We start from the raw sequence: 23,462 nt of genomic DNA on the forward strand, positions 1-23,462 counted from the left end.
TCATTGGACACAGACATCAGCGAAAGTCTAGTTTTACATTTGATTCAGTTGCTAACTAACGTAATTTCAAAGTTGATTGGATTTAGGTTACAAGTTGGGTGAAAAAAATACATAGTTCCCGCAATTTCTTGATTACGCTTTGCAAATCCAATCAGTTATTCATGTTGATTCTGCATCATTTAATTTATACTGAACACAAATATAAACACAACATGTAAAAAGTGTTTGTCCCATGTTTCATGAGCTGAAATAAAAGATCCCAGAAATGTTCCATATGGACAAAAAACGTATTTCTCTAAAAACATTGGCACAAATTTGTTTACATCCCAGTTAGTGAGCAAACCTCTCTTTACCAACATAATCAATCCACCTGACAGGTGTGGCATATCAAGAAGCTGAGTAAACAGCTTGATCATTACACAGGTGTACAGGGGGCAATGAAAGGCCACTCTAAAATGTGCAGTTTTGTCATACAACACAATGCCATAAATGTCTCAAGTTTTGAAGGAGCGTGCAGTTGGCATGCTGACTGGAGGAATGTACACCAGAGCTGTTGACAGAATGTCATGTTCATTTCTGTACCATAAGCCGCGTCCAATGTTGTTTTAGACAATTTGGCAGTACGTCCAACCAGCCTCACAACCACAGGAAACATGTATCCATACCAGCCCAGGACCTCCACATCCGGCTTCTCCACCTGCAGGGTTGTCTGAGACCAGCCACCCGGTCAGCTGATAATAAAGCCCTTTTGTGGGGAAAAACGTAGTTTGATTGGCTCCCCAATGGGTGGGCCTATGCCCTCCCAGGCCCACCCATGGCTGGACAATGCCCAGTCATGTGAAATCCATAGATTAGAGTCAAATAAATGTATTTCAATTGACTGATTTCCTTATATGAACTGTAACTCAGTAAAATCGTTGAAATTGTTGCATGTTGCGTTTCTATTTTTGTTCACTACAAAATAATGTTGTTGAAATGATGTGGAAGTTTGTGGCCAGTGGGAATGTTGTTCCAGTAATGGTGTTGTGTTGTCCTGGCTCTGTCTCTCTGGAGGAGCAGGGTCTGGTCTGGTGATGAATCCTAAAGTCATACACACACGTGCGACCCTATGTCACGCATCCATTACCACGGTAACAACACAGGGAAAAAGGAAGAGGGGGAGTCATTTTCCTCCGTTACATCACCATTCCCTCTGTCTTTCTCTCCACTCGCTCCATCTTTCACCTCTTTAAATTTTTCTCTTTGTGGTTCTGTATCTCTGTCTCTCTGTCTCTCTCTGTCGTTCTGTATCTCTGTAGTTCTGTATCTCTGTCTCTGTCTCCCTCTGTAGTTCTGTTTCTCTGTAGTTCTGTCTCTGTAGATCTGTCTCTCTGTCTCTCTGTAGTTCTGTCTCTCTGTAGTTCTGTATCTCTGTCTCTCTGTCTCTCTTTGTAGTTCTGTCTCTCTCTGTAGTTCTGTCTCTGTAGTTCTGTCTCTGTAGTTCTGTCTCTCTGTCTCTCTGTAGTTCTGTCTCTCTGTAGTTCTGTCTCTCTGTCTCTCTTTGTAGTTCTGTCTCTCTCGGTCTCTCTGTAGTTCTGTCTCTCTCTGTAGTTCTGTATCTCTGTCTCTCTCTGTAGTTCTGTATCTCTGTAGTTCTGTATCTCTGTCTCTCTGTCTCTCTCTGTAGTTCTGTTTCTCTGTAGTTCTGTCTCTCTGTAGTTCTGTCTCTCTGTCTCTCTGTAGTTCTGTCTCTCTCTGTCTCTGTAGTTCTGTCTCTCTCTGTCTCTGTAGTTCTGTATCTCTGTCTCTCTCTGTAGTTCTGTCTCTCTCTCTCTCTGTAGTTCTGTCTCTGTCTCTCTCTGTAGTTCTGTCTCTCTCTGTCTCTCTGTAGTTCTGTCTCTCTCTGTCTCTGTAGTTCTGTCTCTCTCTGTCTCTGTAGTTCTGTATCTCTGTCTCTCTCTGTAGTTCTGTCTCTCTGAAGTTCTGTCTCTCCCTGTCTCTCCCTGTTTCTCTGTAGTTCTGTCTCTCTCTGTCTCTGTAGTTCCGTCTCTGTAGTTCTGTCTCTCTGTAGTTCTGCGTCTTTCTGTATCTCTGTAGTTCTGTCTCTCTGTAGTTCTGTCTCTCTGTAGTTCTGTCTCTCTGTAGTTCTGTGTCTTTCTGTCTCTGTAGTTCTGTCTCCCTCTGTCTCTCTGTAGTTCTGTCTCTCTCTGTCTCTCTGTAGTTCTGTCTCTCTCTGCCTCTGTAGTTCTGTCTCTCTCTGTCTCTCTGTAGTTCTGTGTCTTTCTGTAGTTATGTCTCTCTGTCTCTCTGTAGTTCTGTCTCTCTCTGTAGTTCTGTCTCTCTGTCTCTCTGTAGTTATGTATCTCTGTAGTTCTGTGTCTATGTCTCTCTGTCTCTCTCTGTAGTTCTGTAGTTCTGTCTCTCTGTAGTTCTGTCTCTGTCTCTCTGTAGTTCTGTCTCTCTCTGTAGTTCTGTATCTCTGTCTCGCTGTCTCTCTCTGTAGTTCTGTATCTCTTTCTCTCTGTCTCTCTGTAGTTCTGTCTCTCTCTGTCTCTGTAGTTCTGTCTCTCTCTGTCTCTCTGTAGTTCTGTCTCTCTCTGTAGTTCTGTATCTCTGTCTCTCTCTGTAGTTCTGTCTCTCTCTGTCTCTCTGTAGTTCTGTCTCTCTCTGTCTCTCTCTGTAGTTCTGTCTCTCTCTGTCTCTCTGTAGTTCTGTCTCTCTCTGTCTCTGTAGTTCTGTCTCTCTCTGTCTCTCTCTGTAGTTCTGTATCTCTGTCTCTCTGTCTCTCTCTGTAGTTCTGTCTCTCTCTGTCTCTCTGTAGTTCTGTCTCTCTCTCTGTCTCTCTCTGTCTCTCTTCGTAGTTCTGTCTCTCTCTGTCTCTCTGTAGTTCTATCTCTGTAGTTCTGCCTCTCTCTGTCTCTGTAGTTCTGTCTCTCTCTGTCTCTCTGTAGTTCTGTGTCTTTCTGTCTCTGTAGTTCTGTCTCCCTCTGTCTCTCTGTAGTTCCGTCTCTCTCTGTCTCTCTGTAGTTCTGTCTCTCTCTGTCTCTCTGTAATTCTGTCTCTCTCTGTCTCTCTGTAGTTCTTTCTCTGTAGTTCTGTCTCTCTCTGTCTCTCTGTAGTTCTGTCTCTCTCTGTCTCTCTGTATTTCTGTGTCTCTCTGTCTCTGTAGTTCTGTCTCTCTCTGTCTCTGTAGTTATGCCTCTCTCTGTCTCTCTCTGTAGTTCTGTATCTCTGTCTCTCTGTCTCTCTCTGTAGTTCTGTCTCTCTCTGTCCCTCTGTAGTTCTGTCTCTCTCTGTCTCTCTGTCTCTCTCTGTAGTTCTGTCTCTCCCTGTCTCTCTGTAGTTCTGTCTGTCTCTGTAGTTCTGTCTCTCTGTAGTTCTTTCTCTCTGTAGTTCTGTCTCTTTCTGTATCTCTGTAGTTCTGTCTCTCTGTAGTTCTGTCTCTCTGTAGTTCTGTCTCTTTCTGTATCTCTGTCTTTCTGTCTCTCTCTGTAGTTCTGTCTCTGTCTCTCTCTGTAGTTCTGTCTCTCTCTGTCTCTCTGTAGTTATGTCTCTCTCTGTCTCTGTAGTTCTGTCTCTCTCTGTCTCTGTAGTTCTGTATCTCTGTCTCTCTCTGTAGTTCTGTCTCTGAAGTTCTGTCTCTCCCTGTCTCTCTCTGTCTCTCTCTGTAGTTCTGTCTCTCTCTGTCTCTCTGTAGTTCTGTTTCTCTCTGTCTCTGTAGTTCTGTCTCTGTAGTTCTGCCTCTCTCTGTCTCTGTAGTTCTGTCTCTCTCTGTCTCTCTGTAGTTCTGTCTCTCTGTAGTTCTGTCTCTCTCTGTCTCTCTGTAGTTCTGTCTCTCTCTGTCTCTGTAGTTCTGTCTCTCTCTGTCTCTGTAGTTCTGTATCTCTGTCTCTCTGTCTCTCTCTGTAGTTCTGTCTCTCTCTGTCTCTCTGAAGTTCTGTCTCTCCCTGTCTCTCTCTGTAGTTCTGTCTCTCTCTGTCTCTCTGTAGTTCTGTTTCTCTCTGTCTCTGTAGTTCTGTCTCTGTAGTTCTGCCTCTCTCTGTCTCTGTAGTTCTGTCTCTCTCTGTCTCTCTGTAGTTCTGTCTCTGTAGTTCTGTGTCTTTCTGTCTCTGTAGTTCTGTCTCTGTTCCGTCTCTCTCTGTCTCTCTGTAGTTCTGTCTCTCTGTAGTTCTGTCTCTCTGTAGTTCTGTCTCTCTGTAGTTCTGTATCTCTGTAGTTCTGTGTCTATGTCTCTCTGTCTCTCTCTGTAGTTCTCTCTCTCTCTGTAGTTCTGTCTCTCTGTCTCTCTGTAGTTCTGTATCTCTGTAGTTCTGTGTCTATGTCTCTCTGTCTCTCTCTGTAGTTCTGTTTCTCTGTAGTTCTGTCTCTCTGTAGTTCTGTCTCTGTCTCTCTGTAGTTCTGTCTCTCTCTGTAGTTCTGTATCTCTGTCTCGCTGTCTCTCTCTGTAGTTCTGTATCTCTTTCTCTCTGTCTCTCTGTAGTTCTGTCTCTCTCTGTCTCTGTAGTTCTGTCTCTCTCTGTCTCTCTGTAGTTCTGTCTCTCTCTGTAGTTCTGTATCTCTGTCTCTCTCTGTAGTTCTGTCTCTCTCTGTCTCTCTGTAGTTCTGTTTCTCTCTGTCTCTCTGTAGGTCTGTCTCTCTCTGTCTCTGTAGTTCTGTCTCTCTCTGTCTCTCTCTGTAGTTCTGTATCTCTGTCTCTCTGTCTCTCTCTGTAGTTCTGTCTCTCTCTGTCTCTCTGTAGTTCTGTCTCTCTCTCTGTCTCTCTTCGTAGTTCTGTCTCTCTCTGTCTCTCTGTAGTTCTATCTCTGTAGTTCTGCCTCTCTCTGTCTCTGTAGTTCTGTCTCTCTCTGTCTCTCTGTAGTTCTGTGTCTTTCTGTCTCTGTAGTTCTGTCTCCCTCTGTCTCTCTGTAGTTCCGTCTCTCTCTGTCTCTCTGTAGTTCTGTCTCTCTCTGTCTCTCTGTAATTCTGTCTCTCTCTGTCTCTCTGTAGTTCTTTCTCTGTAGTTCTGTCTCTCTCTGTCTCTCTGTAGTTCTGTCTCTCTCTGTCTCTCTGTATTTCTGTGTCTCTCTGTCTCTGTAGTTCTGTCTCTCTCTGTCTCTGTAGTTATGCCTCTCTCTGTCTCTCTCTGTAGTTCTGTATCTCTGTCTCTCTGTCTCTCTCTGTAGTTCTGTCTCTCTCTGTCCCTCTGTAGTTCTGTCTCTCTCTGTCTCTCTGTCTCTCTCTGTAGTTCTGTCTCTCCCTGTCTCTCTGTAGTTCTGTCTCTCTCTGTCTCTGTAGTTCTGTCTCTCTGTAGTTCTTTCTCTCTGTAGTTCTGTCTCTTTCTGTATCTCTGTAGTTCTGTCTCTCTGTAGTTCTGTCTCTTTCTGTATCTCTGTCTTTCTGTCTCTCTCTGTAGTTCTGTCTCTGTCTCTCTCTGTAGTTCTGTCTCTCTCTGTCTCTCTGTAGTTCTGTCTCTCTCTGTCTCTGTAGTTCTGTCTCTCTCTGTCTCTGTAGTTCTGTATCTCTGTCTCTCTCTGTAGTTCTGTCTCTCTGAAGTTCTGTCTCTCCCTGTCTCTCTCTGTCTCTCTCTGTAGTTCTGTCTCTCTCTGTCTCTCTGTAGTTCTGTTTCTCTCTGTCTCTGTAGTTCTGTCTCTGTAGTTCTGCCTCTCTCTGTCTCTGTAGTTCTGTCTCTCTCTGTCTCTCTGTAGTTCTGTCTCTGTAGTTCTGTGTCTTTCTGTCTCTGTAGTTCTGTCTCTGTTCCGTCTCTCTCTGTCTCTCTGTAGTTCTGTCTCTCTGTAGTTCTGTCTCTCTGTAGTTCTGTCTCTGTAGTTCTGTATCTCTGTAGTTCTGTGTCTATGTCTCTCTGTCTCTCTGTAGTTCTCTCTCTCTCTGTAGTTCTGTCTCTCTGTCTCTCTGTAGTTCTGTATCTCTGTAGTTCTGTGTCTATGTCTCTCTGTCTCTCTCTGTAGTTCTGTTTCTCTGTAGTTCTGTCTCTCTGTAGTTCTGTCTCTGTCTCTCTGTAGTTCTGTCTCTCTCTGTAGTTCTATCTCTGTCTCTGTCTCTCTCTGTAGTTCTGTATCTCTTTCTCTCTGTCTCTCTGTAGTTCTGTCTCTCTCTGTCTCTGTAGTTCTGTCTCTCTCTGTCTCTCTGTAGTTCTGTCTCTCTCTGTAGTTCTGTATCTCTGTCTCTCTCTGTAGTTCTGTCTCTCTGTCTCTCTGTAGTTCTGTCTCTCTCTGTCTCTCTGTAGTTCTGTTTCTCTCTGTCTCTCTGTAGTTCTGTCTCTCTCTGTCTCTGTAGTTCTGTCTCTCTCTGTCTCTCTCTGTAGTTCTGTATCTCTGTCTCTCTGTCTCTCTCTGTAGTTCTGTCTCTCTCTGTCTCTCTGTAGTTCTGTCTCTCTCTCTGTCTCTCTCTGTCTCTCTTCGTAGTTCTGTCTCTCTCTGTCTCTCTGTAGTTCTATCTCTGTAGTTCTGCCTCTCTGTCTCTGTAGTTCTGTCTCTCTGTAGTTCTGTGTCTTTCTGTCTCTGTAGTTCTGTCTCCCTCTGTCTCTCTGTAGTTCCGTCTCTCTCTGTCTCTCTGTAGTTCTGTCTCTCTCTGTCTCTCTGTAATTCTGTCTCTCTCTGTCTCTCTGTAGTTCTTTCTCTGTAGTTCTGTCTCTCTCTGTCTCTCTGTAGTTCTGTCTCTCTCTGTCTCTCTGTATTTCTGTCTCTCTGTCTCTGTAGTTCTGTCTGTCTCTGTAGTTATGCTCTCTCTGTCTCTGTAGTTCTGTATCTCTGTCTCTCTGTCTCTCTCTGTAGTTCTGTCTCTCTCTGTCCCTCTGTAGTTCTGTCTCTCTCTGTCTCTCTGTCTCTCTCTGTAGTTCTGTCTCTTCTGTCTCTCTGTAGTTCTGTTCTCTGTCTCTGTAGTTCTGTCTCTCTGTAGTTCTTTCTCTCTGTAGTTCTGTCTCTTTCTGTATCTCTGTAGTTCTGTCTCTCTGTAGTTCTGTCTCTCTAGTTCTGTCTCTTTCTGTATCTCTGTCTTTCTGTCTCTCTCTGTAGTTCTGTCTCTGTCTCTCTGTAGTTCTGTCTCTCTCTGTCTCTCTGTAGTTCTGTCTCTCTCTGTCTCTGTAGTTCTGTCTCTCTCTGTCTCTGTAGTTCTGTATCTCTGTCTCTCTCTGTAGTTCTGTCTCTCTGAAGTTCTGTCTCTCCCTGTCTCTCTCTGTCTCTCTCTGTAGTTCTGTCTCTCTCTGTCTCTCTGTAGTTCTGTTTCTCTCTGTTTCTGTAGTTCTGTCTCTGTAGTTCTCTCTGTCTCTGTAGTTCTGTCTCTCTGTCTCTCTGTAGTTCTGTCTCTCTGTAGTTCTGTCTCTCTCTGTCTCTCTGTAGTTCTGTCTCTCTGTCTCTGTAGTTCTGTCTCTCTCTGTCTCTGTAGTTCTGTATCTCTGTCTCTCTGTCTCTCTGTAGTTCTGTCTCTCTCTGTCTCTCTGAAGTTCTGTCTCTCCCTGTCTCTCTCTGTAGTTCTGTCTCTCTCTGTCTCTCTGTAGTTCTGTTTCTCTCTGTCTCTGTAGTTCTGTCTCTGTAGTTCTGCCTCTCTCTGTCTCTGTAGTTCTGTCTCTCTCTAGTTCTGTCTCTCTGTAGTTCTGTCTCTGTAGTTCTGTGTCTTTCTGTCTCTGTAGTTCTGTCTCTGTTCCGTCTCTCTCTGTCTCTCTGTAGTTCTGTCTCTCTGTAGTTATGTCTCTCTGTAGTTCTGTCTCTGTAGTTCTGTCTCTCTCTGTCTCTCTGTAGTTCTGTCTCTCTCTGTCTCTCTGTAGTTCTGTCTCTCTCTGTCTCTGTAGTTCTGTCTCTCTCTGTCTCTCTGTAGTTCTGTTTCTCTCTGTCTCTGTAGTTCTGTCTCTGTAGTTCTGCCTCTCTCTGTCTCTGTAGTTCTGTCTCTCTCTGTCTCTCTGTAGTTCTGTCTCTCTGTAGTTCTGTCTCTGTAGTTCTGTGTCTTTCTGTCTCTGTAGTTCTGTCTCTGTTGTTCTGTCTCTCTCTGTCTCTCTGTAGTTCTGTCTCTCTGTAGTTATGTCTCTCTGTAGTTCTGTCTCTCTGTAGTTCTGTCTCTGTAGTTCTGTCTCTCTCTGTCTCTCTGTAGTTCTGTCTCTCTCTGTCTCTCTGTAGTTCTGTCTCTCTCTGTCTCTGTAGTTCTGTCTCTCTCTGTCTCTCTTTGTAGTTCCGTATCTCTGTCTCTCTGTCTCTCTCTGTAGTTCTGTCTCTCTCTGTCTCTCTCTGTAGTTCTGTCTCTCTCTGTCTCTCTGTAGTTTGGTCTCTCTGTCTCTCTGTCTCTCTCTGTAGTTCTGTCTCTCCCTGTTTCTCTGTAGTTCTGTCTCTCTCTGTCTCTGTAGTTCCGTCTCTGTAGTTCTGTCTCTCTGTAGTTCTGCCTCTTTCTGTATCTCTGTAGTTCTGTCTCTCTGTAGTTCTGTCTCTCTGTAGTTCTGTCTCTCTGTAGTTCTGTTTCTTTCTGTCTCTGTAGTTCTGTCTCCCTCTGTCCCTCTGTAGTTCTGTCTCTCTCTGTCTCTCTGTAGTTCTGTCTCTCTCTGCCTCTCTGTAGTTCTGTCTCTCTCTGTAGTTCTGTCTCTCTCTGTCTCTCTGTAGTTCTGTGTCTTTCTGTAGTTATGTCTCTCTGAAGTTCTGTCTCTCCCTGTCTCTCTCTGTCTCTCTCTGTAGTTCTGTCTCTCTCTGTCTCTCTGTAGTTCTGTTTCTCTCTGTTTCTGTAGTTCTGTCTCTGTAGTTCTGCCTCTCTCTGTCTCTGTAGTTCTGTCTCTCTCTGTCTCTCTGTAGTTCTGTCTCTCTGTAGTTCTGTCTCTCTCTGTCTCTCTGTAGTTCTGTCTCTCTCTGTCTCTGTAGTTCTGTCTCTCTCTGTCTCTGTAGTTCTGTATCTCTGTCTCTCTGTCTCTCTCTGTAGTTCTGTCTCTCTCTGTCTCTCTGAAGTTCTGTCTCTCCCTGTCTCTCTCTGTAGTTCTGTCTCTCTCTGTCTCTCTGTAGTTCTGTTTCTCTCTGTCTCTGTAGTTCTGTCTCTGTAGTTCTGCCTCTCTCTGTCTCTGTAGTTCTGTCTCTCTCTAGTTCTGTCTCTCTGTAGTTCTGTCTCTGTAGTTCTGTGTCTTTCTGTCTCTGTAGTTCTGTCTCTGTTCCGTCTCTCTCTGTCTCTCTGTAGTTCTGTCTCTCTGTAGTTCTGTCTCTCTGTAGTTATGTCTCTCTGTAGTTCTGTCTCTGTAGTTCTGTCTCTCTCTGTCTCTCTGTAGTTCTGTCTCTCTCTGTCTCTCTGTAGTTCTGTCTCTCTCTGTCTCTGTAGTTCTGTCTCTCTCTGTCTCTCTGTAGTTCTGTTTCTCTCTGTCTCTGTAGTTCTGTCTCTGTAGTTCTGCCTCTCTCTGTCTCTGTAGTTCTGTCTCTCTCTGTCTCTCTGTAGTTCTGTCTCTCTGTAGTTCTGTCTCTGTAGTTCTGTGTCTTTCTGTCTCTGTAGTTCTGTCTCTGTTGTTCTGTCTCTCTCTGTCTCTCTGTAGTTCTGTCTCTCTGTAGTTATGTCTCTCTGTAGTTCTGTCTCTCTGTAGTTCTGTCTCTGTAGTTCTGTCTCTCTCTGTCTCTCTGTAGTTCTGTCTCTCTCTGTCTCTCTGTAGTTCTGTCTCTCTCTGTCTCTGTAGTTCTGTCTCTCTCTGTCTCTCTTTGTAGTTCCGTATCTCTGTCTCTCTGTCTCTCTCTGTAGTTCTGTCTCTCTCTGTCTCTCTCTGTAGTTCTGTCTCTCTCTGTCTCTCTGTAGTTTGGTCTCTCTGTCTCTCTGTCTCTCTCTGTAGTTCTGTCTCTCCCTGTTTCTCTGTAGTTCTGTCTCTCTCTGTCTCTGTAGTTCTGTCTCTCTGTAGTTCTGCCTCTTTCTGTATCTCTGTAGTTCTGTCTCTCTGTAGTTCTGTCTCTCTGTAGTTCTGTCTCTCTGTAGTTCTGTTTCTTTCTGTCTCTGTAGTTCTGTCTCCCTCTGTCCCTCTGTAGTTCTGTCTCTCTCTGTCTCTCTGTAGTTCTGTCTCTCTCTGCCTCTCTGTAGTTCTGTCTCTCTCTGTAGTTCTGTCTCTCTCTGTCTCTCTGTAGTTCTGTGTCTTTCTGTAGTTATGTCTCTCTGTCTCTCTGTAGTTCTGTCTCTCTCTGTAGTTCTGTCTCTCTGTCTCTCTATAGTTCTGTATCTCTGTAGTTCTGTGTCTATGTCTCTCTGTCTCTCTCTGTAGTTCTGTTTCTCTGTAGTTCTGTCTCTCTGTAGTTCTGTCTCTGTCTCTCTGTAGTTCTGTCTCTCTCTGTAGTTCTGTATCTCTGTCTCGCTGTCTCTCTCTGTAGTTCTGTATCTCTTTCTCTCTGTCTCTCTGTAGTTCTGTCTCTCTCTGTCTCTGTAGTTCTGTCTCTCTCTGTCTCTCTGTAGTTCTGTCTCTCTCTGTAGTTCTGTATCTCTGTCTCTCTCTCTTGTTCTGTCTCTCTCTGTCTCTCTGTAGTTCTGTCTCTCTCTGTCTCTCTCTGTAGTTCTGTCTCTCTCTGTCTCTCTGTAGTTCTGTCTCTCTCTGTCTCTGTAGTTCTGTCTCTCTCTGTCTCTCTCTGTAGTTCTGTATCTCTGTCTCTCTGTCTCTCTCTGTAGTTCTGTCTCTCTCTGTCTCTCTGTAGTTCTGTCTCTCTCTCTGTCTCTCTCTGTCTCTCTTCGTAGTTCTGTCTCTCTCTGTCTCTCTGTAGTTCTATCTCTGTAGTTCTGCCTCTCTCTGTCTCTGTAGTTCTGTCTCTCTCTGTCTCTCTGTAGTTCTGTGTCTTTCTGTCTCTGTAGTTCTGTCTCCCTCTGTCTCTCTGTAGTTCCGTCTCTCTCTGTCTCTCTGTAGTTCTGTCTCTCTCTGTCTCTCTGTAGTTCTGTCTCTCTCTGTCTCTCTGTAGTTCTTTCTCTGTAGTTCTGTCTCTCTCTGTCTCTCTGTAGTTCTGTCTCTCTCTGTCTCTCTGTATTTCTGTGTCTCTCTGTCTCTGTAGTTCTGTCTCTCTCTGTCTCTGTAGTTATGCCTCTCTCTGTCTCTCTCTGTAGTTCTGTATCTCTGTCTCTCTGTCTCTCTCTGTAGTTCTGTCTCTCTCTGTCCCTCTGTAGTTCTGTCTCTCTCTGTCTCTCTGTCTCTCTCTGTAGTTCTGTCTCTCCCTGTCTCTCTGTAGTTCTTTCTCTCTGTAGTTCTGTCTCTTTCTGTATCTCTGTAGTTCTGTCTCTCTGTAGTTCTGTCTCTCTGTAGTTCTGTCTCTTTCTGTATCTCTGTAGTTCTGTCTCTCTGTAGTTCTGTCTCTCTGTAGTTCTGTCTCTTTCTGTATCTGTAGTTCTGTCTCTCTGTAGTTCTGTCTCTCTGTAGTTCTGTCTCTCTGTAGTTCTGTGTCTTTCTGTCTCTGTAGTTCTGTCTCCCTCTGTCTCTTTGTAGTTCTGTGTCTCTCTGTCTCTCTGTAGTTCTGTCTCTCTCTGCCTCTCTGTAGTTCTGTCTCTCTCTGTCTCTCTATAGTTCTGTGTCTCTCTGTAGTTATGTCTCTCTGTCTCTCTGTAGTTCTGTCTCTCTCTGTAGTTCTGTCTCTCTGTAGTTATGTCTCTCTGTAGTTCTGTCTCTCTGTAGTTCTGTCTCTCTCTGTAGTTCTGTCACTCTCTGTAGTTCTGTCACTCTCTGTAGTTCTGTCTCTCTGTAGTTCTGTCTCTCTGTATCTATCTCTGTCTCTCTGTAGTTCTGTCTCTCGGTCTCTCTGTCTCTCTCTGTATCTCACTCTCATTTCATTTATATTTTCAATTCAATGGGGCTTTTAAGGCATGGGAAACATGTTTACTTTGCCAAAGCAAGTGAAATTAACAATAAACAAAAGTGAGAAGACAAAACAACATCAACAAAAATCTATTAGAAATTAGTGATAAACATTGCACTCACAAAGTCTTTATCCTTTAGAAACCGTTTCAACTATGCACAGTGTTTTAGCAATGTGCAAATAGTTGTAGTACGAATAGTAGGGAGAGATAAATAAACAGATACATATTGGTGGTTTTTACCATGTTGTTTATGCTGCACTGGTTGCCCTTTTCTCATGGTAAAGGCCACAAATCTTGCTGCTGTGACTGCTCACTGCGGTATTTCTCCTGACAGATATGGGAGTTTATCAATGTTTGATTTGTTTTCAAATTCTTTGTGGGCCTGTGTGATCTGAGGGAAATATGTATCTCTAATCTGGGCATATATTTGGCAGGAGGTTAGTCTGTGCAGCTCAGTTTTCACCTTTTTTTGGGGGGGCAATTAGCACTCGGATTTCTCTTGCAGCTCCTACGCCGGTTGAAGTAAAACGCGTGTTAACAGTTTTGGTGCATGATTAAAAAGAGCTATTTGTATTTCTCAACTGGTAATTGGTGTGCGCCTCCCATTAACAATTCAAGTGCAGTCAACAGGCTATCAGCGTGTCACCCACCACTGTACAATGTGAGCTGGAGGCAGTATGCATTTTGAAAACATACTTCATTGTTTGAAACCTGAATGTTTTATTTCATATTATAACGTTTTTGATTCTCAAAATAATTGTCACGTGTTTAATCATAATAATCTGAATTAAAAAGCTAAAAATGTAAAAGTTGAAAGTCAACTAATGCGAGATCACCAGCCTCTGCCATATGGACACATCGATCCATTGGCGGCTAAAGAAATGAGCGCTTGGAACTCATAGCCTATAGGCCAATGCAGTGTTTTCAAATAGCTTACTGTAAGGAACTATAGTTTTAATATATTGTCATTTGCAATGGATGCTAAAAAAACACTTTCCTACATTTCTGTGCAGCAGACCAGGAACGTCTATGCGAGCTCCCTCAACATTATCAGGACAGAAAAACCACACCACGCCCTTAACCGACAATACAGTTCAATAAATATAGTTAAGAAAATATTGACTACATAAACTAAAGTACATAAAATAAAAGGAACACAAGATGACGTGAAACCAAACCTTCCAAGATCCTCCCACAGTTCCCCAATAGCTGTCCCTCAACCATTCGAGACCCCTCCCACAGTTCCCCAATAGCTGTCCCTCAACCATTCGAGACCCCTCCCACATTTCCCCAATAGCTGTCCCTCAACCATCCGAGACCCCTCCCACAGTTCCCCAGTATCTGTCCCTCAACCATTCGAGACCCCTCCCACAGTTCCCCAGTATCTGTCCCTCAACCATTCGAGACCCCTCCCACAGTTCCCCAATAGCTGTCCCTCAACCATTCGAGACCCCTCCCACAGTTCCCCAATAGCTGTCCCTCAACCATTCGAGACCCCTCCCACAGTTCCCCAATAGCTGTCCCTCAACCATTCGAGACCCCTCCCACAGTTCCCCAGTATCTGTCCCTCAACCATTCGAGACCCCTCCCACAGTTCCCCAATAGCTGTCCCTCAACCATTCGAGACCCCTCCCACAGTTCCCCAATAGCTGTCCCTCAACCATTCGAGACCCCTCCCACAGTATCTGTCCCTCAACCATTCGAGACCCCTCCCACAGTATCTGTCCCTCAACCATTCGAGACCCCTCCCACAGTTCCCCAATAGCTGTCCCTCAACCATCCGAGACCCCTCCCACAGTTCCCCAGTATCTGTCCCTCAACCATTCGAGACCCCTCCCACAGTATCTGTCCCTCAACCATTCGAGACCCCTCCCACAGTTCCCCAATAGCTGTCCCTCAACCATTCGAGACCCCTCCCACAGTTCCCCAATAGCTGTCCCTCAACCATTCGAGACCCCTCCCACAGTCCCCCCAAGAAGAAAAATAAAAATAAAAAATACAATGAATTCCATTCCCAACCCCCACAACCCCCCAATGCACCGACAACCAACAGAATGAACTAAAGAGAAAAAAGGAAAAGACAGAAGAAAACAGCAAACATCAATGCAAAAACAACAACAAAGGACAACTAAAATCAGAACAGCAATGCCAACTGTATATGTTTGTGTGCATGTCTGGCACTAGTACATGTATGTGTGTGTTCTTGTATGCGTTTATTTGAATGAGAGTGTGTGTGTATATGCATGTGTACAACCACCTGCATGGCATCAGCCTCAGGCAAACCAGCATTAGCTGTAAAAACACTGCCCCTCAGTTTCATTCAAACATACCTTTTGTTATGTTTTATTTTGACTTTATTTTTGACTTTTATCTTTGACCATCATTCTATCTTCCGCACAGCAACTGCACTCCCACTTGTCTCCAATTCCACATCCCAACCCTCGACTTCCCTCAGCCCATCCCACCTGTCTCTGTTGGCCACCTTCTTCGGATTTCTACGGAACATATATCTTTCCACTATGCTGTGATGTTTAACGTATGATTTCAATCTATCTAATCTAATAGAATTCACAGATTGCGAAAAATACTTTTACTAAGAGTATTAGTATATTATTAATTGACTGACCCGGTCTCTCCAGATCTCCTATCAGTACTATGTCTAGGGTAAATTTTGGTTCAATGTTATGCATTTTTTGCCATTCCTGAACCTGAGACCAGAAACAGGGCAATACCAAAATAAATGTTCTATTATTCTGTATCCTCACAACAAAATCTGCAGAGCTTTTGATGATTTTGTGCCCCAAATATTCAAAATATTGTTGGTGGCAAGAATTCTACACAATCATTTTAGCTGAAAAGCACTAAGTCTTCAATCTTGCATTGTTTCATATATCAACTCACAGACCCTGTACCATGGAATCGGTACATCAAAAAATCTCTTCCCAACTCTTTTGCAATCTGCATAGCACAGTTGTCAACATCCTGGTCCTCAAGTGTTACTGATATACCTTCCAATTTATCACAATGTGATCTTCTGGATATTTTTTTCTAGTTTTGTCTGTCATAGTTGAAGTGTACCTATGATGAGAATTACAGGCCTCTCTCATCTTTTTAAGTGGGAGAACATGCACAATTGGTGGCTGACTAATTACTTTTTTGCCCCACTGTATGAATCTGTATGCGAGTGTGTGCGTGTCTGAGTAGATTGGGTGTGGGAATACTTTCCGAGGGCACATAATATACAACAATATTTGAATAATATGGAATTGACTAGAATACAGTAAATACATATGAAATCAGTAAAACATTATGTAAACATGAGTAAAATGGCCAGAGTCCATTTTGAAGTGACCAGTGATTCCATGTCTATGTACATAGGACAGCAGTTTCTAAGGTGCAGGGTTGAGTAACCGGGTGGTAGCCGGCTAGTGACAGTGACTAAGTTCATGGCTATTTAACAGTCTGATGGCTTTGCGATAGAAGCTGTTTTTCAGTCTCTCGGTCCCAGCTTTGATGCACCTGTACTGACCTCAACTTCTGGATGATAGCGGGGTGAACAGGCCGTGCCTCGGGTGGTTGATGTCCTTGATTTTCTTTTTGGCCTTCCTGTGACATTGGGTGCTGTAGATGTCCTGGAGGGCAGGCAGTGTGCCCCCGGTGATGCGTTGGACAGACCGCACTACCCTCTGGAGAGCCCTGGTTGAAGAGAGTCTGTAACATAGTCAATGTTTGATATCAACGTTTGTTAACTAGCTATCTAGTAGATAGTAAATGTAGTTATTGACTATATTGGTTGTAGTAATTTAACTTTGCTAACTAATGTTAGCTAGCTAGCTACCTCTGCTAACGTTACAGCTCCTGCAGCGATAGCTAGCTAGCCACCAAGCTAAATTGTTTTGTTGACAAAAAATAGGTCTGCTTCTTACCTTGTTGCAGAGTCTCATGAATTGTTGTGCCTTTGAAAGGGAAGTGGTATGGTGGAGTTTTCAAATCGCATTCATTTGATTGGTCATTTTCAACCGTCACGTCCTCACTTCTGGTTTTCTTCGTTTGATCGGATTATTTACCTTTCAATCACCTTCAAACCCGTTCACAGGGTAGATTAACTCGGGAGACTCCTTTGGTGTCTAGAGAGTTAGGTAAATCAGCCTTTAAAAATGTCCCTGCAGAATTGGTGGAACGAATACACCCCTGATCACACGCTAACACAGTTCACTTTCATAGCAGCCACATACAAACAGCTTGATCACTTTGATCGATGTAGCGATAATTCCTTCTCACATCTAAATGCTCTCCTGCTCTCACTTTTACCCTTTGCTTGTGGACTTCCGTGCACAACACATCATTGCACAACACACCAGACGAAAAAAACTTTCCAAGCCAAACCTTAATTTCATAACCAGTAACCGCTACACACATCGTTGTCACCATTATTAGCTAATGTCATAGTCAACATAGCTACTAGAACTAACACGTTAGTAAACCCGCTACAATCATGCAATACAGTGTACAGTCAGCAAGCAGTCTTAGCAGTTACACCGGCGGGCCCCGGTGGCAATAAATAAATAAAAACAAAAGCTTCCCATGACTAGGAAGAGTTCCAGTGTTGGATAGCCAACATAGCATCCCTCTCTGTTTTTGCCGGGTGTTTGAGTAGGCTAAACTAGCAAGCTGCATTTTCTAGCTAACTGAAAGAAAATACAACAAAATCTCTCTCTCTTTCTTGCTTCTCCTTCATTTTTGAAGCTCTGATAGGTTGGAGGAGGTGCTCTGGAAGTTGTTATAATTACTGTGTAAGGGGGGGGGGATAACCATGAGCCTCCTAGGTTTTGTATTGATGTCAATATAACCAGAGGACCACGGAAACTATCCGTTCTCCGGCTACACCATGGTGCTACCCTACAGAGTGCTGTTGAGGCTACTGTAGACCTTCATTGCAAAACAGTGTGTTTTCATGAATTATTTGGTATAGTTTTATCTAAAAAGGATAACTTTTTTAATGTTTCACTATTTTTATTTATATGAAATTCACTGAGGCGGATGGTCCTCCCCTTCTTCCTCTGAGGAGCCTCCAGTGGGTCTACTGTAAATATACTTTCAAATAGGAAGAATTGGTGCCTCTAGGTCATTTCAGACAGTTGTTTGGGGACCTTTTTACATAAGAATGTGTCTGTTTTTATGATTGTGTTTTGCTTTTCGTGTATTGTTGTGTATAATAAGGTGTATTTGATTGTGTATATGAATGTGTAGTTTAATATGTTGATTGTATTTTGATGTGTATTGTGGTGCTATACAGGGCTCATCTGGAAAAGAGACCTTGGTCTCAGCATTGACTGCCTGTCAAAATAAAGGTTAAATAAAACTCCCTTCTATTTCCATACATTTGATTGGCTGATGAGTTTCTGCCGTCTTTCATGAAACTACACTTCCTGTCCAATCAAAACAGAAACTCTGTGATATAAGTGCGTCGCTTCAGCAGAAACGGAAGAGGAAGCAAGACATTGCACTGGCAAATTTTTTCTGGTTCATATACAAGAACCGACCCAGCTGCTATCGCATTAGGTCTATGGGAGAAGCACCGCTTAGAGCTGCAATATGTAACTTTTTAAATCAAATCAAACTTTATTTGTCACATGCGCCGAATACAACAAGTGCAGACCTTAATGTGAAATGCTTACTTACAAGCCCTTAACGAACAGTGCAGTACAAGAAGAGTTAAGAAAATATTTACCAAATAAACTAAAGTCAAAAATTATAAAAAAGGGACACAATAATACAACAATAATGAGGCTATATACAGTGGTCGGTCACCCAACGTTTTGGGTGACCGACCAAATTCACATAGAAATGGGAATTATAGATATGGTATTCTCTTCGAAAGCAAGTCTAAGAAGCTGTTCTATGTGCGCTCTTTCTATTCTTCCAGTTCTTAAGTTTTGTTCTTAGTTCTTATGCAGTATTTTTGATTATTGAAAAGATATTTCACAACGGTTTAGATGACACAATGATTATCTTGCTTGTTTTGTCACATAAACTCAAATTTGCCAAACTATTGGAATTTTAGCAACCAGGAAATGTCAGAGTGATTTCGGCATATTTTTTCATTTATCCATATTGGTCAACCAACCTTCTTAGCAAGCCTTTAATGTTGTATTTTCTTTGATAAGATTTTCTTTCTTTTATTGCCCTTCATGATTTATTTTGTTTAATTGTTTTAAGTGTTGCTATTTTAAATGCACTTAAAGTAAAGTTTTAATTGACGTTTGATTTGATATTGGATCTTTAATTGATGATTGTATGAATATAGACTCCATTGTTATTCAAACATTAAAACAATGTATGAACTAGGTTATAGGGCTACTAAATCAATGTTTGTGTGCGTGTGTGTGTGTGGGGGGGGGGGGGGTGCTTTGGAGGGGTGGTGTATTGTGTAAATTAAAGGGGGCATTGTGTGATTGTTGTGTAAATGTAACTGAATGGCAGATGTACTGTAGCATAGTGGCCTAAATATCTCTACTGGATTAGAAAAGCAGGAAGCCCCAAGCTAGTTCTGAGTGTGGGAACTGAGCTGTGACTGAACGGTGCTTGTTGAAGGCCTTGGTTACGGTTTGAACAGTTCCTTCATTTGAGCGGTTGGAAATCCAGATGTTATCATCAGCCTGTTTTGACTCACTCACCTTGTGATAATCAGAGGGTCTATAAGGCCCACTACTTACATTTAGCTGCTAGCCTTGCCAAAGACTCCAATACTATGTCATGCTGCTAGTTTACTAAAGACTGCCAAATTATCTTATGTTGTGGAATTGATGATATTCCCACATCAAATGAAGACATTACTGGCAGTTTCCAAGATTAGGCTTAATTTGTGTTCAGGAGTTTTCAAATTAGTATTAATGCACATTGTCGATAAATTGTCAATTTATTGTAACATTATGTGATAAGGTTTTCTCATCAGCCTTCTCAGTGTGGGAGCTATTAAGGCTCATTTTCCAGAAATTCTTTAGGGTTGGACACAGAGACCTTGAGCTCTCAGGAGGTAGATGATATCTAACTCCCTCCATCTCACTTTAGAAACCACTGAGACACAATGAGACCATTGTTCTATATCTCCACTTTGGCTTCGCTTTTTTCGCCTCACTCTCTCTCTGTCTCTCTCTGTCTTTCTCTCTCTCTGTCATGCTGGAGATTTCTGCTTAATCTCCTTCTGTCTTGTTCGTTTGTCTCTCCTCTCCTCCGTTCTGTCATTTGCTCTTTGTATTCCCTTGCTCGCTACCAGTGGGGTTGATGGATGAAGAGATGACAGCAGGTCTTTTAACACATGGATTACCAGACTTTCTCTTATCTGGGACAAGAGAGTAGTGTGTGTGCCACAGCTACCCCCAGGCTTGGCCTGTTTCCTTTCCCGTACCCCACTCCCTCCTGTCCCATTCTCTCTTCTCTCTCTCTTTACCAGTCACGGGCCTCTGGCTATCCCAGACCTGTCATTACCTGGTCCTGGATGGAAATGCCCTATCTACAGATCCCCCCCCCCCCCCCCCCCACCTCCACCCATATCAATTCCCTTGAGAGACTATGCCCCTACCTGCCCCAAACATCCTTCCAGATAGCCCTGGGTCATGTTCAGTAGGGCACGTCCTAGCAAACAAGAAGATGGCGCTGAGGTGGATAGCAGCCATCTGTCTCCTGACCAATTTTGCAATTTTGTGTGTTTTTTACACTGAACTGAACTTTCTTTGTACATTTCCGCCATAATTTCCCATGACCGAAAACAGTTTCTCGACAACAGAACAACGATCACTAACCTCGATTTGGATTAAGATTTCTACTTCAACGAGTCGACAGCTGTGAATGTACTGCTCATTCCGGACAAGGCCCTAATCCCCGGGACTCGAGAGGAAGAGATGGCGCAAGAGAGGCAAACGAGCGGGCTCTCTGACGTGACTACGTTGGCGATTAAATAAACTGCCTTTACCCTTCGTTCTATTGCCGAACGTAGAATATATATACAAAAGTATGTGTTGGAGGTTGACATTTGTGGATTTGGCTATTTTGTTGCTGACAAGTGTATCAAAATCGAGGACACAGCCATGCAATCTCCATAGACAAACATTGGCAGTAGAATGGCCTTACTGAAGAGCTCAGTGACTTCTGAAGTGGCTGTGTTTGGCAGATGCCAGGAGAATGCTACCTGCCCGAATGCATAGAGCCAACTGTAAAGTTTGGTGGAGGAGGAATAATGATCTGGGGCTGTTTTTCATGGTTCGTGCTAGGCCTCTTAGTTCCAGTGAAGACTGGGAATTCCCTATTCTCTTTTTCTAGTCTAGTTTTGACCCTTGCCTGTTGTTTCTGGACTCCATATCTGCCTGCCTGACCCTTCTTCCTTTCCTGACATCCAGTCTGTCTGCCACTCTTTACCTCTTGGACTCAGAATCTGGTTTTGACCTTTTGCCTGTCCATGACCATTCTCTTTCCTACTCCTTTTGGATTATAAATATACTACAAAGACTCTAACCATCTGCATCTGGGTCTCGCCTTGTGCGCTAATGACATTTCTGAAATTGTCATTTATTTCCCCCTCTCAATGGCACACATACACAATCCATGTCTCTAGGCTTAAAAATCCTTCTTTAATCCTCTACACTGATTGAAGTGACATCAATAAGGGATTATAGCTTTCACCTGGTCAGGCTATGTCATGGAAAGAGCAGGTGTTCCTAAAGTTTTGTACCCTCAATGTACATCTAGCTGGCTTTTCCATGCATCGTCAAGACCGAACAGCAGCTTCGGGTAAGGTTAAGGGGGAGGTGTGTTTCTACAGCAGTAAAATTTCAAAGGAAGGTTGAGTCACAGTAATCTCCTTTTATGCACTCTGGACATGCATTGGTATTACCCAACTCACTAACGACTAGGGATGGGTACCGAAAACCGGTATTAAACGGGCACCAGTGCTAAATGATGAAATACCATAGTATCGATAAGCTCTAAGTTCTGCTCTCGGTACTGGAGAAATTATTTATTATTGCTTCATAAACGTTATTGTTACAGGAATTAAATTCCTTGCACTTTTTATCTTACCAACCGTTTCTAATTTGCAATAAGATCAACTCTCTCACATCTACTGCACACACAGAACCCTGCTCTTAATGTTCAAAAGTGTGGTTTCACTTCACCAGAGTCGATGCTGACAATGCTCATTGCCAGAAGTGCAACAAGACTTTTGCTTGTCAGGGTGGAAACACGAGCAATCTGTCCAAACATCTATCGAAAGTGCATCATGTACAGGGAGAGAAATGCAGTTTTCGACTGCCTAGCTCGTAGTTCATCTCTCGTTGCCCGATCTACTTTAGGTATATATGCTAGCAGCCTAGAGCCCACACACAGAGTTAACTAGATTATGCGAAAATGGGTTCATGATCAAAAGTAACCATTAGCCAGCTGATAGTTTAGTTCATAAATTCAATTACCCATTTTAAGATTTTGCAACTTTTTTGTTAGTTGCAGCTACAATGAACCAACCCACTCCTTCCGCAACACTCACTCCTCCCAGATGGAACTCTATCTAATCACAGAGAGATTCATGGAGCAGTATCCAGCCATCCAAGCAGCAGCCTTGGACCAACGACTGCGAAAGCAATGACCAAGGACAACCTGGACCGTCTGAAGGACGAGGACTTCCTTAAGGCTGAGGAGTTTGTCCAGTTCATGAGAATCCTCTATACATCCACACTGTGTGTATCGTGTGAAAGGAATGCCCCTGTGAACAGATCATACCCATCCTCCACAAACTGGAAGAGCACTTCACTGTGAAGCATGAAGATATAGGACCTGTTTCAAATGATCATTTTTACACATAGCCACTTCATATGTGCACTAGGTCTGGAATGGGAAAAATATCCTTTCTATTTTATTCAGCTAAGTTCAATTTCATTCTTCTTAACTATAAAATCATATAATATAAAATAACGGCATGCGACATATAAGCATATCTTGTCTGCGAAGTGAACAAGCCTACAGCCTATGGCACATAGACAGCTAACATACAGTAGGCCAACTCATATTCTGTTCTTCTGTTCTTTCATAATGTTTCTTTAGAACTGCCTAAAATAAATCATGGATTTATTGTGATTGTGTACATTCAATTGATTTATTCAACTTTTTTAAATGTAGATGTTCCAAAGGCGTGTCTCAGAGGCTTGTATATCTGGAGTTCTAGAGATGCTAAACGTGTTTATTTTAATTAACGGTCAATTACAATGAGACTGGCAGTCATGGCAATAACCGGCTGACAAAATGTCCTGAGTGCCACAGCCCTGTGTGTGTGTTTGTTAACAACAGCTGGTGCACGATCTCTAATGTTAAGGAAGTCTCTAGGTTTTTCTCGCTTGAGTTAGAATACCTCAAGCTGCAGACCATACTATTTACCAAGTTTTCATATATTTTTCATAGCTGTCTATATGCCACCCCAAACCAATGCTGGCACTAAGGCCGCATTCAACGAGCTGTATAGGGCCATAGTGGCGAGTGATTTTAATGCAGGGAACCTGAAAACTGTCTTAACTCATTTTTACCAGAATGTCACCTGTGCAACTAGAGGCAACAAAACTGTAGATCACCTTTACTCCACACACAGAAACGCATACAAAGTTCTCCCTCGCCCTCAATTTGGCAAATCTGACCATAACTCTATCCTCCTGATACCTGTTTACAAGCAAAAACTCAAAGAGGACATACCAGTTGCAGTCTCAATACGAAGTGGTCCGATGAAGCGGATGCTAAGCTACAGGACTGTTTCACTTGCGCAGCCTGAAATATGTTCCGGGATTAATATGATGACGTTGACGAGTTTACCACATCAGTCACCAGCATCATTAATAAGTGCATTGACGACATCATTCCCACAGTGACCGTACATATCCCAACCAGAATCCATGGGCTACAGGCAACATCTGCACTGAGCTAAAGGCTAAAGCTGCCACTTTCAAGTAGCGGGACACTAATCAGGACACTTATAAGATATCCCGCTATGACCTCCGACAAGCCATCAAATACTCAAAATGTCAGGACCGAGAATGAATCCTATTATGCCGGCTCTGATGCTCATCTGGTGTCGCAGGCCTTGCAAATTATGATGGATTACAAAGGGAAACTCAGCCGCCAGCGCCCAGTGACTTCAGCCTTCCAGACTATCTAAATTCCTTCTATGCTCGCTTCGACACAAGCAAAACTGAACCGTGCATGAGAGCCCCACCTGTTCCGGACGACTGTTTGATCTCGCTCTCCTTAGCCGATGTGAGTAAGACCTTTTAAACAGGTTAAAGTTTATACTCAGAGCATGCACTGACCAGCTGGCAAATGTCTTCACTGACAATTTCAACCTATCCCTGACCCAGTCTGCAATACCCACATGTTTCAAGCAGACCATAGCACTCATATCTGTAGCCATGAAATGCTTTGAAAGTCTGGTCATGGCTCACATCAATACCCATTATCCCAGACACCCTAGACCCAATCCAATTCACAAAAAGTCCCAGCAGATGAACAGCTGACGCAATCTCTTTGCACTCCATGCTATCCTCTCCCACCTTGACAAGAGGAACACCTATAGTGTCTAGGGAAAGTATTCAGACCCCTTGACTTTTTCTGCATTTTATAACATTACTGTCAGGATTTGGCCAGGGTTGTTCCGGGTTTTGGTCACTAGATGCCCCCATTGTGCTTTTTGA

General features: G+C 43.2%; 2 protein-coding genes across 2 annotated transcripts in view; one reads left to right on the forward strand and one right to left on the reverse strand.

Annotated features, from left to right (window-relative positions):
• polm (polymerase (DNA directed), mu) overlaps positions 1-21,421 on the reverse strand; it is a 392,822-nt gene extending 371,401 nt beyond the window's left edge. The window contains exon 1 of the mRNA XM_064943204.1: positions 21,412-21,421. The gene's annotated coding sequence lies outside the window, so the exon portion shown is untranslated. The remainder of the gene's footprint in view (positions 1-21,411) is intronic.
• The window catches only part of LOC135518219 (carboxyl-terminal PDZ ligand of neuronal nitric oxide synthase protein-like), a 159,342-nt gene that overhangs the window by 27,229 nt on the left and 108,651 nt on the right, over positions 1-23,462 (forward strand). The gene's annotated exons all lie outside the window — the stretch shown is intronic.

The sequence above is a fragment of the Oncorhynchus masou genome, chromosome 28 (genome assembly GCF_036934945.1).
Source record: "Oncorhynchus masou masou isolate Uvic2021 chromosome 28, UVic_Omas_1.1, whole genome shotgun sequence".
In the NCBI taxonomy this organism is placed as follows: Eukaryota; Metazoa; Chordata; class Actinopteri; order Salmoniformes; family Salmonidae; genus Oncorhynchus; species Oncorhynchus masou.